Source organism: Lissotriton helveticus, chromosome 1_1 (genome assembly GCF_964261635.1).
Source record: "Lissotriton helveticus chromosome 1_1, aLisHel1.1, whole genome shotgun sequence".
NCBI classification, from domain to species: domain Eukaryota; kingdom Metazoa; phylum Chordata; class Amphibia; order Caudata; family Salamandridae; genus Lissotriton; species Lissotriton helveticus.
In genome coordinates, this window is record NC_136057.1 from 325,516,957 (window position 1) to 325,536,159 (window position 19,203).

The 19,203-nt window shown below is 47.8% G+C and overlaps 1 protein-coding gene across 2 annotated transcripts in view; it reads right to left on the reverse strand.

Annotated features, from left to right (window-relative positions):
* Positions 1-3,556, reverse strand: part of WEE2 (WEE2 oocyte meiosis inhibiting kinase) — a 124,089-nt gene extending 120,533 nt beyond the window's left edge. Inside the window, exon 1 of one of the 2 annotated variants that reach the window (XM_078653653.1) lies at positions 3,439-3,556. The gene's annotated coding sequence lies outside the window, so the exon portion shown is untranslated. Of the gene's footprint in view, positions 1-3,319 lie in introns of both variants that reach the window. The other variant, XM_078653662.1, reaches the window with a different exon arrangement.
* Positions 3,557-19,203: the final 15,647 nt, after the last annotated feature.

Genomic DNA, 19,203 nt, shown 5'->3' on the forward strand with positions numbered 1-19,203 from the left:
GGAGCGGCGGACAGGCAGGGAGGAGCGGCGGACAGGCAGGGAGGAGCGGCGGACAGGCAGGGAGGAGCGGCGGACAGGCAGGGAGGAGCGGCGGACAGGCAGGGAGGAGCGGCGGACAGGCAGGGAGGAGCGGCGGACAGGCAGGGAGGAGCGGCGGACAGGCAGGGAGGAGCGGCGGACAGGCAGGGAGGAGCGGCGGACAGGCAGGGAGGAGCGGCGGACAGGCAGGGAGGAGCGGCGGACAGGCAGGGAGGAGCGGCGGACCGGTGAACTCAGGAGCGCGGGGAGGTGCGGCGGATGAGGTAAGGCTCCGGGGGACCCACGGACAATGTCGGGGCGGGCAGGGGCCCTGAAGCCAAGGTCGGGACAGGCTGCTTCTCCGGGGGACCCACGGACAATGTCGGGGCGGGCGGGGACCAGGGCGAGCGGGGGCCCTGAAGCCTGATTGCTCCCGGACAAGGTCGGGACGGGCTGCTAGTACATTTATAAAACTACAAATCATTGTGAACTTACAGTTGGCAAAACAAAATACAACCGATCTCAATAGGGCCTAACCGCAATCAGCCGAGTGAAATTTTACTTGCATGATATGTCAGAGTGGGTGACCAATCAAAACCCTTCTCTGCTATAGTAATCTGTTGGCTACATGCAACTAAATACCTTTCTACAGACTAACAATATAAGAGCTAGTGTTATCACATGCTTTTCACAATAAATAAGCCCACTGCCTTTGTAATAACCTTTCATAATAAACAGGCCAGACTTTTGGCATTTGGCAAAAATATTCCATACACACCAAATCGATGCCATATCGGTTGTCTTCCGCAGCAACCACAGCAACCTGACCGCCCTCATCGCCGCCAAAGACGACATCAGGACTCTGCTAGATAATGGGGAGACAGCAGCACTCATCCTCCTAGACCTCTCAGCCTCCTTCGACACCATCTGCTACCGCACACTACGCTCCCGCCTCCTCGCCGCAGGGATCCGAGACAAGGCTCTGGAATAGACCACCTCCTTCCTCTCCGGCAGAACGCAGAGCATCCGCTTCCCCCCATTCCGTTGCCTCAGAGATAATCTGCGGCGTACCCCAGGGATCCTCCCTCAGCACGACACTGTTCAACATTTACATGGGCCAGCTCGCACACGTTGCCCGACAGCACGACCTCAACATAATCTCCTACACCGACGACACTCAACTGATCCTCTCCCTCACCAAGGACCCCATCAAAGCCAACCTCTACGGAGGAATGAAGGCCGTCGCCGACTGGATGAAGAGCAGCCGTCTGAAGCTGAAATTGAACAAGACGGAGGTACTCATCCTTTGCTCCAACCCGTCAGCCTGGGACGACTCCTGGTGGCCAATGGCACTGGAGGTGGCCTCGACCAAGCTAAATCTACTACAAAGCATCCAAAACACCTCAGCACGACTGATACCCGATGCACCACGACACGGCCACATCACCCCCCCACCTAAGAAACATGCACTGGCTCTCCAACAAGGTGATCCTTCAAGCTCCTCATCCACGCACACAAGGCAATCCACAGGACCGGCCCAGCCTACCTCAACAGACGCTCTCCTACACCCCCAACCGCCAGCTACGCTCCGCCGACCTCTCACTCGCCACCGTCCCGTGCATTCAAAGAACCACCACCGGCGGGAGATCCTTCTCCCACCTCGCCGCCAAGACATGGAATACCCTCCCACTGAGCCTACAACAGACCCAAGACCTGCTCACCTTCAGGAGGATACTGAAGACCTGGCTGTTCGATCAGTAGCGGCCCCTCTCATCAGCGCCTTGAGACCCTAGAGGGCATGTAGTGCGCTTAACAAAGGACTGATTTAATTGATTGACACTGGCTTGTCACCATAAGGAGATCTGACCTACTGTACTGAGCATAACTTCTCACAAGGAAACCATCAGATTTACGATCCTAAAATTGCAAATGTATACAAAATTACAGTGGGCAAAAATAAAACACTAACTCTCCTAACAGAATTTAACAGGGATTCTTGGTGTAAATATTCCCGTGCCTACGAAGGTAATCCGTAAGATTCAATGCAATAAAACATATGCTGGCTTTAAATCAGAATAGTAACAATCCACTCAAATGCCTATCATGCTTTAGTGTAACTTTTCATAACAAACAAAGCCTACCGCCTTTATCATTGACTTGTAGCAATATTGAATTTGTTGCATTTTTGTAACACTGGGATCACGAGCACAAGTTACATTACGCAAAATAAATAAGATTTTCATGTGTTTTTTTAGGCAGGGCGATGGCGTGTTTTGGACAGAATCACAGGATGCGGCGCTGAAGTCGTACAAAACAGTGACAGTTTACAAAGCAAAATATTGTTACTCCTAAGAGAAGCTTACCACAGTACTTTAAGTGGGATGTAAAAACTGAGGAGGCGCGGGGCCGATGTAATTAAGGGCGTGGCTTGAAAACACGTAAACTAAAAATCTGTGCTTACTACTTAGCATAGATTGCCGCCCGACTGGTGTTTTGCTGCTTCTGTCAGTGCACCAAGATATATACTACAACAAGTAACATTACAGCTACAATAATCCAGAACTATTGACGTTGTCAATAGATGTGGTTAGTTTCATATGCTAAATAAGCAACTGTGGTTTCCCTGTACATTATATTGAAAATGCTTAAGTGATAAAATTATGAGACGGTTACAGAACAAGAACGAGTCTCTTTGGCCTTGCATCAAATGCAGTTCAAGGTAGTAATGCTGCAAAATTATAGAAATAAAATCCTCCCTGGGGATGAAGGCAAACATGGAGAGCCCGATAGGGACCCGTCTCGGCACCTGCTTTTTTGAACTGCCGGTGCAGGGCCCGGCCCACCCAAAGCCCTGGCTAAACACGATTCTAGTAGTGCAAACCTTTTTCACCCAAAAGCCCCGGCCTACCCCTAGTCTGCTGCACCGAGGGAGGGGGTGCGAGGACAGGCAGAAAAGAAAGACTTTAACACCTCGGGCATTCATCTTTTCCGCAGAGAAAGGTCCAAGTCTCTCCAACTAAGGGGCAGATTTACAAGAACCTTGCGCCACTTTTGCGTCATTTTTCCCATGTTAAAAATGACGCAAAGTGACGCAAGGGGCTTGTAAATCTGTCCCTTAGGGTTTACTTTCCGAGCCCAAAGCAGTGGGAAAAAAGCTGACAACGTTACCCACATGTGTAAATGCAGTTTAGAACAAATTAAATTCCGTGCGTGGAACACTTCGTTTCGTTTCTTAAATGGGGGGGGGGGGGGGGGGCTGCAAAGAGTCTACGAGGACCTCGGGGGCGCCGGTCAAACAGACCTTAAATTCAGTGCGTCGACGGACACTCCCTTCTCACGCTGAAACGTGTCATTCAAGAAAGTAGGACGCAGTTCTTATGCTGAATTATCCTAAAACCAGACATTTGTAAATGAACGAACCTGGTCTTCAGACAGCCCCTGCAGGGTTACACATCCCATGCCAAACAGGTAAAGGGGGGGCAACGTCTTCCTAGCCCCTTCATATAACGACCAGCAGGACGTCCACAGGTGAAACCCATCAACGCTTTAAAAAAAATCGTCAGCCCCTGCCTCCTTGCTGCAGGTGGGAAAGGCGACCAAGGAGCGTTTACGTGCAGGGAGCGCCAGGGGGCGGTAGACGACATTCGCACCTATGCAATCCAAAAGTGACTCGGGTATGCATGTCAACCAAAAAGCAGTTAGTCTCGGCCTGGTTTATATTATTGCATCCTGGTACTTGTGGTGTGTAACATAACTCTTACAAAATGCCCGACTAAAATTTACAAATATCGCCTAACAAGGGGCCCCAATGCCTTGCGTATTAAATAGTCCTGGCTTTTTAGCAAACAGCAGTACGCGCCTGCTCGAAGTTTCAAGTGCACATGTTTAATGGTAACAGAGACAAGACACAGAGTCACTTCATGGGTACTCACACTTGATTTGGGAATCCAATGATCTCTAGATTACAACTTTAATGAAGCTGTTCAATTGTGGCTTTTAATTTCAGAAAGATGTTTGCAAAATTGGTAAATAAATTGCATTGTATTTGATACACATTTACTGATTTTTTTCAACTCCAGAAGTGTTTTTTTTCTTATTTCAGTGGATTTTCTCAATGTTTCCCAATCTTCCAGTTGACTCCCAGTCGCCAAGAACAAGTTTCAAGGACTAGACTTTCCTTTTGCTGACCATTTTAATCTGGTAATTTAGTTCAATATATTTAATTGAGGGTGATGAAAACACAATTACCAGAATGCAGCCTTGCTAATTTTCCGAAGTCCATGTGATGTGCTGATCCTGCCCAGGTTTCTTTCTTTGAATTCTGGGACTTACAGTCTACTTTATTCATCATAAAACAGGACTTCAAGTCCAGAACTAAAAAAAAAACTTGCCTGGAGCAGGACATTACGCATGGACCCAGGAAACTTAACAGCTATGAGAATGTGTTAAATCGTTGTATAGACACCTGCCCCTGAAGCCTTGGGGCCCAGTCATATGAAGAGCCACTGGAATTATGAGGCAGAGGAGCTCCAAATTATGCATTATGCAGCAATAAAAGACAAATTATGCAGCATAATGCTGCACATTTTTTTGATAGTATTACATCATTATTTTTTACATTTTTACACATGCTAATACTGTCTGAACAAATAATTCACCTCATTAGTACCAGTTTAACAACCAGTACCAAAATAAGCAATTGAGAGGTGAGCAGTAAACCTCTGCAAGTGAACAGTTGCAACAGTTTTAGTAACTTTTGACCCCTTTGAGCTAGAAACAACATTTTTGTGTTATAATCTGCAGATTATTCAGTAGATGATGGATTATGTGGCAAATGCGTCAAATGTATAATTATGGAAATCGCATACTTCCAGTGATCCTGATCATATCGCATCGTCTAGTAGCCACGGATTATGAAATAGTCTAGGAAACTCCTTTTACACTCATTAAGCCTTAAAAGTGGAAATTGTAGCTGGCCAGGTGGAAATGATTTCTGTTGAGTCCACTACACACGATATGGGATTTTGGCTATACCATGAACAGAGATGCCAATTGGTCATTCATCATGAGGCTACCATTCACCCAGTCTTTGACTCTCAAGCCACCAGCACTATGCAGGCTGGTACTTGTGGTTTGGGTGTTTTCATTACAAGTATTGGCTGACAAACCCCATCGTGCGTTGAGCTGTCCAGCAGAAAAACGGGTGCTAGCTGAATGTTTCTCTTAAAACATGGGGCCAGTTAATGTGCTATTGAGAACAATTCCAATTATTCTTGCGTGCATTTAAACAAATGATTCATGATGTCTAATGCTGTTCAGTCGACTACACTTCTTAACCAGTAAAACTTCCTCGTATTTTTCAGCTGGGGAGAGATAGATTAATGTCCAAAATTCCATATGTTCCAATTGGACTCAGAAGAAAACATTAGGAAGTGGTCAAGAGGAATTTCTTTCGCATGGTTTTTAGCAAAGGGCCCTGAGGTAAAGCTGCTTTACTAGACATGCTTTTTGTGCAGTTTATTTCCCTGCACAACGAGTGCATTAGCTCAGGTGCTCCAGGATCCTGCAAGCAGACGCCCTTGACGTGAGACAGTGACGTAGCAGGAACAAGCTGCGCGGAAGCCCGAGGTCACATGCGCTGAGCATTGTGCCAGCCACCGCCTTAGGCCACCAGCTGTGCCTGGGTGCCATGGAAGCAATGTTTTGCTGGCACTGTCTGAAGGCATGCATTATTCACCAGGCAGATGCCGGCCAGCCACTGCTCGATGACGCCGGCTGCTGTATTATAAGTGCAAACATTTCTGAACTTGTAATATTTGCTTTTTGGTGTGTTTGTTTTTCTTCAGCTTGCAGTTGAAACAGCGCAGGACCTTACATCGCAATCTCTTCGTCAAGACGTTAAAGATTTCTCCCCATTGGTCGTATGGACCTTTGTTATCTGACGCGAAAAATTGAAAGGGAGAAAACATTAACAATACAATTCAAACATGTGAAGCCCATGTGACTCCACAATACGGACCAGGACTCGCTGAATATGGTTAAAGGGTTTTATTTGGATTACCAGGCAATCCAGTAAATATGCAAACTAAAAATAAGTTCAATACGTACATCAGTACAATAGGTAACATTGTAATAACTCAGCAAGTTAAGGCCCAACAGAGTGAGATACAGGATTGTAATAGTCACCACAGCAAAGAATTAAAGCAAACAGGTGTTCCAAGAAACTTCCCTTCTCTCTTCTAAACAAGTCAGATATAGGGTCATATATCAAGGGTCTCTAATTCATGAGCATAGAAGAAGGTGTCAGCATGATCACACTTCAGCAGAAGTCTTTCAAAAAGGAAATAAGTGTTTAGCATAAAGCTTCACTGTTGGGAAATCACCCTCTCTGAAGGGTCACTACAAACTTTTTGCCTTCCTCCTTCTCTTTTTGCTGAACCATTTTTGCTGGCCTTAGGAATCAGAGCACTTTACCACTGCTAACCAATGCTAGAGTAAGCATGTGCTGTTCCCTATAACATGGTGACATTGGTGTATACCTGATTGGCATATGTTTGTACTGGTAAGTCTCTTGTAAAAAGTTTTACCCTATTCCCAAACCCTATACTCAAATGCTACTAGTGGGCTGCAGCACTGATTGTGTCACCCACATAAGTAGTCTTTCAAACCTGTTTCAGGCCTGCCACTGCAGTGCCAGTGAGTTCAAGTCAAGTCAAAAAGGCTTTATTTCGATAAAAAATTATCATAAAAGCAACACAGAAATCACAGTGCAACAATTAAAAGCAAACATAAACGTTCAATAAAAATGCAACCTATTTAAAGAATTGTCAAAGCAGTACATTAGGTAATCAATATAAAAGAAAATTTAAACAAACAATATTAGCCTTTTAGTTCATTTAGTTTTTAGTTTTTCCAATTTGCAAGGCAGTTCATAAGACAGTTCTTCGAGCAGTGGATTAAAAATGAAATTAAACAGTCAATTTTAGCCTTTTAGCTCGAATGGACCAAGCCCATGATAAAAATGTGGCTATGGCACAAACGTAGGTTGCACGGCTGTCCGACATTAGTATCCTGATTGCAGCCGCGTGGCTCCTAGTACCCAGCTGCCGACATAAGTTTTTGAGCCAAACCCTCCTGGGTATTGTATACTCTCTGCACTCGAACATAAGATGTGCCAATGACTCTGGTTTGTCTAGGCATGCAGGGCAAAGCTCTGTAATTTGTACACAAGATTTCCAACGTGAAGTAAAAGAGTAGAGGGGAAGAGTTCCTATTCTAAATCTAAAATACAAAGCCCTGTCAAAAGGTTTTTCAATGATGTCGAGGTACACTTCCCGTTTAGGTTGATCTTTAAACTTATTTATTTATTATTTATTTATTTATTTATTTTTAAAATTTATAAAGCGCAACGTATGCCCATGGGCGTCTTGGCGCTGTGACTCATTATGGCCTAGGCTCAGTATATGTTTTAATTTTAACCGTGCAGGAAAGTGAGGGTATTATTGGTTAAAAAGCCACGTCTTTAACCGTTTCCTAAACTGTAGCAGAGTGGGGGAGGATCTGATTTCCAGTGGGAGTGTATTCCAGAGTCTGGCTGCGGCGATGGTAAAAGATCTGTCTCCCCAAGTAACAGTCTTTGTTCTCGGTACAGTGAGGAGGAGAGCATTTACTGACCTTAGTTGTCTAGCGGGGCGGTAGAGTATAAGCTTCTCCTTCAGGAACTTTGGCCCTTGGTGACGAGTGGCTTTGAAGGTGATACACAAAGTTTTAAACTTGATTCTATTCGTCACCGTCAGCCAATGATAGCTCCTGATAGTCTGTTTGATTGGTTGAAATTTAGGGGTACCAGACAGCAGCCTCGCAGCCGCATTCTGGACCATTTGCATTTTAGCCACAACCCGGGCCTGAGCATTCAAGAACAGGCCGTTGCAATAATCTAAGGCGGACAGTACTAGTGAGCTCACCACTGTTTTTCCTCCTTTGTCTGAAAGAAATGGTATAATTTTCCTAAGGAGTTTGAGCTTGAAAAAAGCTGTGGAGGCTACTTGATTGGCGTGTTGGACAAAGTTGAGTTTGTCATCAAAAATCACACCTAGATTTCTGACTTTCTGCACCGGGGATGGCAGTGCCCCTAGCAACGGGGGCCACCATATTGAGGACCAAATCGGGAAAAGTTTTCCAAAAATGATCACCTCAGTTTTTTCTGAGTTCAACCTTAGGCAGTTACAAGCCATCCATTCCTTGATGGCAAGCATGCCTTCTTGAAACCTGGCTGCCACCTCCTCGCCGTCGTCATTGATGGCCAGGACCAGCTGAGTATCGTCCGCATAGGTGGTAAGGCTCATCCGGTAGGTGTTGATGACCTTAGCTAAGTCCGCCACATAAATGTTAAAAAGGGTCGGACTTAGGGATGAGCCTTGTGGCACACCACATGGGAGAGCCAGGTTTGTTGATCGAAAAGGCCCCATTGTTACTGCCTGAGTTCTTCCTGAAAGGAAGGAAGCGAGCAGAGCCCTGGCCACGGCCTGGACGCCCAGCTCCTCGACACGGTCAATCAATATAGAATGATTGACCGTGTCGAAGGCCGCCGATAGATCCAGCATGATTAGGACCGCCGTGCCACCTCGATCTTTAATGGCCCTGATATCATCAGCTGCCTTGATGAGCGCAGTTTCGGTTCCATGTAGTTTCCGAAAACCAAACTGCGACTCATCCAGCAGGTCATTTTGATCAATATATTCCGATAGCTGGGCATTCATGACCTTTTCCACCACTTTCGCTACAAAGGGAAGACTTGCAATAGGTCTATAGTTTTTTAATAGCTCTTTATCTAGGCCTGGTTTCTTCAATAGTGGTTTTAATAGTGTGGTCTTCAATTTATCCGGAAAGACACCCGAGGTGAACATATTGTTACAAATTTGCTTTACAAATGCACCGATCAGGTCCATCACTGGAGGAAAAATCTTAGGTGGACAAGTGTCCAGAGCGGAACCTGTTTTAACAGATTTAATCAAATCTATTATTTGATCCTCTGTCGCCTCTTTAAATTGGGTGAGTGAACATGTAGTTTGTTTATCAATTATCGTAGGTGCCGATTTGCTTGACGGGTTGATCGTGGAAAACTCGGCATAGATGTCGTTCACTTTGGAGTAGAAAAAGTTTGCTAAGGCGTCACAGAAAGTCTGTGAGGGGGGAGGGGTCAGGTCAGGTTGATTTCCAGTTAAAGATTTCACTACCTCATATAGTTGTTTGCTGGAATTTTTCGCGCCATTAATTTGTTCCTCGTAAAAGGTTTTCTTGGCCTCCAAGATCATATTTTTGTATAATGCCAGTGTCTGTTTATATAGTGTTCTTGAATCATTATCGTAGTTTTCACGCCATTTCCTCTCGACACTCCTACAAACCTGTTTCTGTTTTCTCAAGGATTCCGAAAACCAGGGGGCTGAGGGCGTCCTCCGGTTTTTAGATATGGTTTTTAGTGGCACCGAGGTTTCTACTGCCAAAGTTAGCCAATCTGAGAATTGCTGCACAGCTACGTTGGAATCCTCAGAAATGGATGGCCAGGTATCGGCTAGCGATGTTCTCAACATCTTGGTATCCGCGTCCTTCCAAACTCTGAAAGGTTCTGAAGGTAGGGTGTTCTGATTAGTTTTAATGGCCTTGTTTATGCTAAAGCTACTTACAATAGCAAAATGGTCAGTCCAGGTAAGGGGTAATATTTCTTTTATAGTTATATTATTTATATTGGTAAAGATCCCATCTAGGGTGTGACCGGCCTCATGTGTTGGTGCCGTCACCAATTGGGATAAACCCATGGTAGCAAGATCAGCCACCAGTGACGAGGTGTCAGAGTCATCGGATTTTTCCAAATGGAAATTTAGATCCCCCAGTACCATAAAGGTATCTTTGATTGCTAGAGGTTCCATCCAGGAGAGTAGAGAGGCCAGAAAATCTGCTCGTGCTCCAGGAGGTCTATATATGAGTACTCCTTGAAGGTTGTATGAAGGAGAAGGCTTAATTGCAAAATGTAGGGCTTCGCAAGTATTAGATGATATTGGCGAGACTCGAACTGAGTAGTTGTTCCTAGTAATGATTGCCAGGCCCCCTCCTTTTTTATTTCCTTGTCTATCCTGTCGATATACAGAGTAACCACTAGGTACCGCTATCACTAAATCCGGACCGGATGAGTCATCCATCCATGTTTCGGTAACAAAAAGCAGATCTAAGCTTTTATCGGTAATTAGATCAGAGATTTCTTGCCTATGCTTTCCTACAGAGCGGGCATTTATAAGTGCGATGGTAATTTCACTGGTCTTACTTTTGGGAGATTTAGTTGGTGTACCTCTCCTATTATTAAACGGTATTTTGGTTTTACATCCCGGACAAGAGGTACTTACATCATGGATGTTATCAGGGCTGTATTGGACGCAGTCTGATCCTTCCATAGGTCTGAGCCGGTATAAGTCGGCCGCGGAGTATCTGCTTCCGTCTGGCTCGATTGGACCAGGGGTTATGGCGCTGGGCGCGGGTCCGGCGCGGACGGGCGCAGACGGGCTTGCCTTTGGCGCGCCTTCGGGAAGTCCTCCGTGAGTCTGCCCGTGGTGGTGCTTATGTTCCTCTGAGAAAGGATCCAGTCCCAATAGAGTTTCTTAAGAGCTAACTTTGGGGGTGAGGTTCTATTTGCCCATGCTTCATTCAAGCCCAAATTTGCTAGCAGCATCTTCATATCCCTCAACCATTTAATTTTATGCCACCCTGGTAGTGACATAATTTCTGCTAGGCCTTGCGCATATCTGCTAAGTTCCTCCACACGCCACAGGCGTGCCCATAGCAATAGTGGACGAAATTTTGCGAGGTCATCAATTGGGCGGCAGCCTAGATCCAACATTAGCGGAACTGTGGGAGTGCCCTGCGGGAGAGACATAATCGCTCTACAAAATTTCCTCTCTGATCCTGGCAAAGCGTCAGTAATGGATGACCCCCAAAGTTCGGCCCCATAGAGAGCAGAACTGACCCCTTTGGCCGAATAAATCTCAAGGACTGTAGCTATTGGTCTTATTATACAGGAGCGTTGTTCTTTCAGAAGAGCTCCTGTGATCCTTTTATGAGATAACAGCATTTTGTCCAAGTGTGGGGTCCATTCCATTTTGTGAGAGAGGCGTATCCCAAGATAGTCGAAGACTTCTACCCTCTCCAAAAGTTCAGCGTTCAGGGTAGGAGGGCGGGCTTGTTTTTTGGGAGGGTTCAGCACAAGGTATTTAGTTTTGCTTGTGTTGATTACAAGTCCTCGTTTGGTGCAAAAGGATTGGAAGTTGTCTAGGAGCCTTTGGGGTCCTATGGGGGTTTTAGAGATTAAAAGCGTATCGTCCGCGAAGAGGAGGGTTGGTATACGTTCGCCAGCCAGGGATGGTTCATCTGAGGGATGTTTCCGAAGATGCTCAACCACCCCATTGATGTAAAGGGAAAAAAGGGTGGGAGCTAACACACATCCCTGGCGGACACCTCTCTCAACCGGGATACTATTTGGTTTTTCCCCCCCAGGGCCCCACCTAACCTGAGCAAAATTATCTTGATGCAACCTAACAAGTAGGGATAGCAAGTAGTGGGGCAACCCCATATCAGCCAGTACGGTCCAAAGGGTCTCCCTGGGTACAAGGTCAAAGGCAGTCTTTAAATCGATGAACGCGAGATAAAGACTGCCCTTGCCTATGACCACAACTTTCCAATACACCATCATGAGTCTAAAGGCTTGTTCAACTGTCCCGGTACCCGCTCTAAAGCCCGCCTGATAGTCAGAAAGGATTTTATTTTCTTCTATCCAGTTTGAAATTCTGACCAGCAGAACCTTGCCGACTACTTTTTGACTAATATCTAACAGGCTGATGGGCCTATAATTAGATGGGTCATCTCTGGGGCCTTTTTTATAAATAGGGACCACCTCAGCCCCTTTCCATGAGGAGGGGATAGGGGCGCCCCTACAGATAGCAACGAGTAGGGAGTGGATCAGTTTCCCCCACTTCATAATATCAGATTTCAAGAGGTCGCCAGGGATACCGTCCGGACCAGCCGCTTTTTAGGGAATAATAGTGCTTATTGCGTAGTCCACTTCCTTAGTTGTAAAATCAAAGTCATTAGGCTGAATGTCCCAAATTGGGGTGAACAATGGTGGAGCCACCAGCCCTCCATCAGGATCACAAAGAGCAGTAGGAGTGAGATGATCGTCTTGACGGGTATATAGCTTTGAGAAGTGTTTGACCCACGCCTGACTTGGGATGTTACAAGTTATCAGGTCACTATCTGGCCTATTACGAGCTCTTATAGTATCCCAAAACCATTTAGAGTCTTTCTTAGAGCTAGCTTCTTTAAGGGTAGACCAATAGGCCTCTTCCCACTCCTTTTTTGCTAGCCCCAGTGTTCTCTTGTGTTCTTTCCTGGCTATCTGTATTAGGGGTTGGGACTTGCCCTTAACGGCCTCAATTAGCCTAGTCTTAGCTTTCCTGCATGCTACAGTGTACCAATCATGTATCCCTTTGATTTGTTCTGGGACATATTCTTCCCTGTAGTACCCTTTACCCAAAAAACTTCTCCTATAGCCTTTGCAGCTGCCTCAAAAATGGGTGTTGCCCTATCTGCTACCGTGGCTAAATCAATAGTATTGATCTCTGCTTGTGAGGCTATGAGGACCTCTTCTATGGTAGAAAGTTTGTCAGCATTGCTGGCAACTTTGTTCCACTTTAGGCGTCTTCCACAGGAGGAGACAGTGACCCTATGTTTGCATTTGGGTGGTGCTAACAATGCTCCATTAAACCAGGGATTCGTGATGATTAAGGAAAGCGAATTATGGTCGCTCTCCACAGTCGGTGTAATTACCATATCTTCAACCGAACTCCAGAGCCCCAAGTCCAACAGAATATAGTCAATCCTCGAGGTGTGACCAACCCTGTTGAACGTTGGAGCGCCCATCCGGTCCGAAGATGTACGGCCATTAGTGGCTCTTAACCCAAACTCCAAGGTCAGTGCATTTAACTGCACTGCACTACGGGTCCAACGTTTAATCGGAGGGATGGAGAGTGTGGGAATACCCCATCTGCTATCTTCCTCACCTAGGTCAGGGATTCCATCCAGGGGAAGTGGCTCATATGTGCAGTTAAAATCGCCTGCTACTAGGGTATGGTCAGCTTCTTTATAATCCCTAAGCTGCACCTCAAGATCGGATATTACAGATGAGGTGCACCCATTTTTAGTGCCTCTAGCGTAGTCGTTGTAAAGATCTAAGGTCAAACCTCTACGGTGATTAGACAGAGAAATACCCAAAATGTCTGGGTTATTTGTCTGCTTAGAGTTATCCGGCAGTTGAGGGAGATGCTTACTGCCACTTCGACTTGGAATTTAAAACTACTCATCATGCCTTAAACACCCCTTTTATTACATAAAAGTCACTCCTAAGGTAGGCGCTAACAAACCCTAAGAGCACAGCACTATGTAAATAAAACGTATGACATGTAGTTTTATGTTTGCATGTCCTGGTAGTGACAAACAGCCTATTTAGTTTTTCACTACTGAAAGGCCTACCCATCTCATAGGCCAGCATTGAGGATTTTAAGCTGTAGTTCCTGATCAGAGAGAAGTAGCTTTTTCATGTGTCATATGTATGGAATAGTAATGATAAATCTTCTGTCCCGTTCCTGATGTTTCCCGCTCACTGCCCTCCGGCCTCCCTGCCAGCCCCTCCCACTAACCAAGACTACCCCGCCAGCACGCCAAAGTCAAGCCCGTCTGCGCCCGTCTGCGCCCGTCCGTACCTGGACTGCGCCCAGCACAAGGAACCCTGGCCCCCGCATTCCCACTGATACTCCGCCCCAGATCTCTGTGCCCTGGATCCTGGACTCGGCAACATCTGCTACCTTGCATCGCCTCTCTCCACAGCTGGTCCTTTCTTCTGTGTCTGCTGCCGGTTCACCGCTACACTAAGACCAACTGCTATCACAGCAACTAGTGCAACACTATTTCCAGTGGCCACCACTCCCTCCCAGAACAACTCAGCTGTCTCCTGGTCCTGATCTGCCTCTGCAGGTCGCTCTTCAAACACGCCACTGAAGTCTAGGACACCATCTCCACCCTCACCCCTAATGTGACCTTTATCAAAGAGACCTGTCTCACCTACCCCACCGCAACACCCATCGGCTACAAGATGAAATCCCACGACTGCGCCAACAGACACGGAGACGGCATCACCAATGTAGAGGGCACCGCTTCGCCACCCCGCCAAACAATGCCCTCTGAAGGCCTCCTGGTTCACCACTGAACTACAAGAAGCCAGGCGCTCCTGCAGACACCTAGAGAAAACATGGCAAAACCAGAAATCCATGGAAGCATGGAACAACCACAAGAGTGCCCTGAAGGAATACCACCAGTGCATAAGAGACACCAAACGGACTTTCATAAGAGACAAAGTCCAGACCAACGCGACCAAAGGAACTGTTCAACCTCATTCAGCAGTTCGCAAAACCCCCCTGCGAGGCCACTGACGTCACACCCTCCCAGGAACTCTGCGACAAGCTCAGCTCCTACTACCATCTAAAGATCAAGGCCCTCTACGACAACTTCAATGAGCAAGCACCGGACAACACCCCCCTACCTACCGCCACCGATAAGCCAACCATCATGTCCTAAGACCCCGCGACCGTCGAACACATCACCGCGACCACTCAGGAGCCCCAACAGACCCCTATTCACCGCACATCTTTCACATGGCCGCCGCTGCCATCGCACCCAAAATAGGATGGACGATCAACACCTCCCTCAGATCCGGCACCTGCTTTTAAGACTGGGAACGGGCGGAGGTGAAACCCCTACTTAAGAAACCTGCAGCCGACCCAACGAATCTGAAAAACTACCGGACTATTTCTCTCCTCCCATTCACAGCCAAAGTCACACAGAGACTCGTGAAAGCCCAGCTGACCGCCTTCATTGAAGAGAACTCCACCCTGGACACCTCCCAGTCTGGTTTCAGCAGCAACCACAGCACCAAGACCACCCTCATCGCTGCCACTGACACAATCCGCATGCTACTAGAACAGGAACACACTGCGGCCCTCATCCTTCTAGACTTCTCCTCAGCCTTTGACACCGTCTCACATCCCACGCTCGCAGCCAGACTCCACGTAGCTGGGATACAAGGAGCCGCCCTCGACTGGATCCAATCCTTCCTCTACGGCAGAACCCAGAGGATCAGACTCCCTCCCTTCCTCTCCGAGCCCAGGGACATCAACTGCGGAGTACCCCAAGGCCCAACGCTCTTCAACATCTACATGGCCCTCCTCGCCGCCATCGTCAGACAGCATGGGCTCAGCATCGTTTCCTACGCTGACGACACCCAGCTCATCTTCTCACTCACGAAGAATCCCAAAGACACCAGGCTATGCTTCCAGTAAGGAATGAAGAACGTGGCAGCCTGTAGGAAGGACAGCTGCTTGAAGCTCAACTCAGAGAAGACCGAGGTCCTCATCGTCTGACCCTCCACCTCCGCCCAGGACAACACCTGGTGTCCCGCCGCCCTCGGGAACCCACCAACCCCGACAGACCATGATCGGAACCTCGGAACCTCGGAATCATCCATGACTCCTCCCTCTCCATGAACCGCCAGATCACCGCCGTCGCGTCCACCAGTTTCAACTGCCTTTGCATTCTCCGTAAGACCTCCAAATGGATCCCCCCCCGAATGCAGAAAGACTGTCACCCACGCACTCATAACCAGCAGATTGGACTACGGCAATGTTCTCTACGTCGGAAACAACAGAACTCTTCTACACAAACTCCAAACCATCCAGAACACCGCAGCCAGACTCGTCCTTGGGACACCGTGTCATGAGCACATGACCCAACACCTACGAGGCCTCCACTAGCTCCCCGTCGAGAAGAGGATCACCTTCAAACACCTCACCTATGCCTACAAATCCCTCAACAACATTGGACCTAAATACCTCAACAACAGAGTATCCATCCATGTACCCAAGAGGAACCTCTGCTCCTCCGACCTTGCCCTGGCAGAGGTCCCCCGCATCTGCAGAAACAGAACCGGCGGGAGAGCCTTCTCCTACATTGCAGCCAAGACCTGGAATAAGCTCCATGTGAACATCAGACGCTCCCAGACCCTACACATGTTCAGGAAGGACCTCAATACCTGTCTCTTCGACTGATCTGGAGCTGCTCCCCCTACCATCCCCCAGCGCCTTGAGACTCTCACGGGTGAGTAGCGCACTCTACTAACCCCTGATTGATTGATTGATTGATTGAATGTACACAAAGAATAGATTGTCTGCATGACCACCGATGGTGAGACCACGCCGATCATGGAACACAAGAACTTCCAACTGCATACCGACAACAAAGCCACCATCAAAGGTACCCTCACCGTCAGACCCCCAGAACCACGAAGCAGCCTCAGCGACTCCATCATTAAATTCATCAGCACGCTCGCCATTGAATCCTAACACTTTGTATTCCTGGGAGACCTCAATTTCCACCTGGATGACCCCACTGACACCAACCCCACTGACCTTCTGGAACGACTGGACAATATCTGCCTCAAGCAGCTGGTCACAGGCCACACGTGCAAAGCAGAACACACACTGGACCCCATCTTTAGATCCAGCAGCAGAATCAGGTACAGACACACCACGGAACTCACCTGTTGGGACCACGGCATCATACACTTCACCATTGCTGGACCTCCTTGCACAACTCCCAACTGCCACAGCACCCCCTTCCACAGCTGGACCAAAGTCACTCAGCACCAATGGACTGAAGCCCTCAGCAGCACCTAGCCCAACATTACCACTGAAATGAACCTGGCAGCAGAGTACTTCAATGCCTGGATAACTAGTGCCGTTGACCGAGTCGCTCCCACCAAACTGGCCAGAATGCACAGATCCACCACCAAACATAGCACGTTGAAAAGCAGATGCAAACAACTGGAAGATAGTGGCGAACCAGCAGGAACAACATGGACCGAGCCACCTTCAAGTCAGCCCTCAACAACTACCACTGCCAGCTCAAAGCTGCGAAAAAGGAGGGCCTGATACACCGGAACAAGACCAGCACCAACCAAACCAAAGGACTCTTCACTATCGTCAGAGAGTTCACCTGCCCATCAGACATCAAAAACTTGATCGCCCCCTCACAGGAAATCTGCGACGCCCTCACTAACCACAACCATCTACAGAAATTTAGATCACGAGCCCACCGACCTCCTTAGCATCCCATTGACTACTGTCGCCACCACAAGGGAATAGCTCAGTACACCGAACACAAATACTCTAATGAACTCCATCCACTCTGGAGCTTACACCGACCCTTGATCCCACCGATGTTTAAACCTCGAAAGAGACAAGATCAGACACTAGCTCACCACCATCCTCAATACCTCCATCGCCACAGTCACCTTTCCAGATGGCTGGAAACACGCACAGGTGAGACCCCTTCTCAAGAAATCCTCTGCAGACCCCCAGCGAGCTCCAGACTACTGTCCCATCTCATTCTCCTGTTTCCACCAACGTCCTGGAGAAAGCCATCAACCTCCAAGTCACTGAAAATCTGGAGAAAAACGACCTGATGGACTGTCCCAATCAGGATTCAAAGCCAATACCATCACAGAGACAGCGAGACTCAACCGCCCTGCTCCTGCTAGACATCTCCGCAGCCTTCAACACCATCTCCAACTACACACTTATCGACTGACTACACCAGATCGTGATCACAGACATTGCGCTCAAATGGATGGCATCCTTTCACACAGGTTGCACCCAGAAAATCCGTCTCCCTCCCTTCACCTCTCAACCCGAGTGCAACATTTGCGGTGTCCCTCAAGGCTCATCCCTCAATCCACCTACATGACACCACTTGCGGATACCGTTCAAACCCACGACCCCAAAATCATCTCCTATGCTGACGACACCCACCTCGTCCTCCCGCTCTTTGCGGACCCCCACCATGGTGAAGACTAACCCCCACAACTGAATAAAGAATGTCTCAGCCTGCATAAAGAACAAATGCGTGAAGTTCATCACAGACAAAACAGATGTACTGATCTTCAGCAGACACACCTCCCTTCAGAATGACTCATGGTGGCCATCGGAACTCAGACCTGAAAGACTACACTAGCAACCTCTGCATCATCCTGGACAGCTAACTTTCCACAGAATGTCAGGTCAACGCAGTCTCCTCAGCCTGCTGCCACACTCTCTGCATGCTCCACAAAGTCTTCAAGTAGCTCCTCATTAGCACCAGGAAAACTATGACACAGCCTCATCATCAGCCACTGGACTACGGCAATGAACTCTATGCATGCACCACCACCGAACTCATGAGAAGACTCCAGACGATCTAGAACGCAGCAGCCAGACTGATCCTTAACCTGCCTAAGAGAACCCACATCACCCAGCACCTGAAAGACCTCCACTGGCTCACCATCCAGAAAAGATGCAAAATCAAGCTCCTGACCCATGCCTCCAAAGCCCTCCATGACCAAGGACCTGCCCACATGAACCACCGCCTGAATTTCCACCTACCTCACAGGCACCTCTGCTCTGCTCACCACGCCTTATACAGATACCACGCATCTGCTGCTGCACCGGAGGATGCGCCTTCTCATTTCTCACCGCCAAGTCCTGGACCACCCTGCCCTTCCAACTCTGTCCTTCACCCCCGCTGACCCAGTTTAGGAAGAACTCAAGACCTGGCTCTTCGACTGACATCATAGCACAGAACCTGGATACTCTCTCAGGTGATAAGCAGTGCTATACAAGTTCGACCTAATTTATTAAGATACTTTTTGCTCTTGTTGCCTGCAAGCTGTCTCCAATACACGTCTGGGTGACAACTAGACTTTGTGCATTTCCTCTAGACAGCCACAAACACAGGTAGGGCTGGGTGGACCGAAGACTCATCTGCATTCATCTGATTCTGATAGCCTTCCTGTGTAGGAAATGTGAGAGGTGGATCACCCTTACATCTGAATATGGTTATGTCCTGTCCTCACACAAATGGCTGATTACCCCCAACAGATAGCCTGGTAGACAGGACTGGGTAAAAGGGATTTTTGTGCACTTCAGAGAGTTCCTTTGAAGTCACCCCCTTACACCAAAGGCACTTTGGGTATATGTGCCAGGGCTCTTACCCTACCAA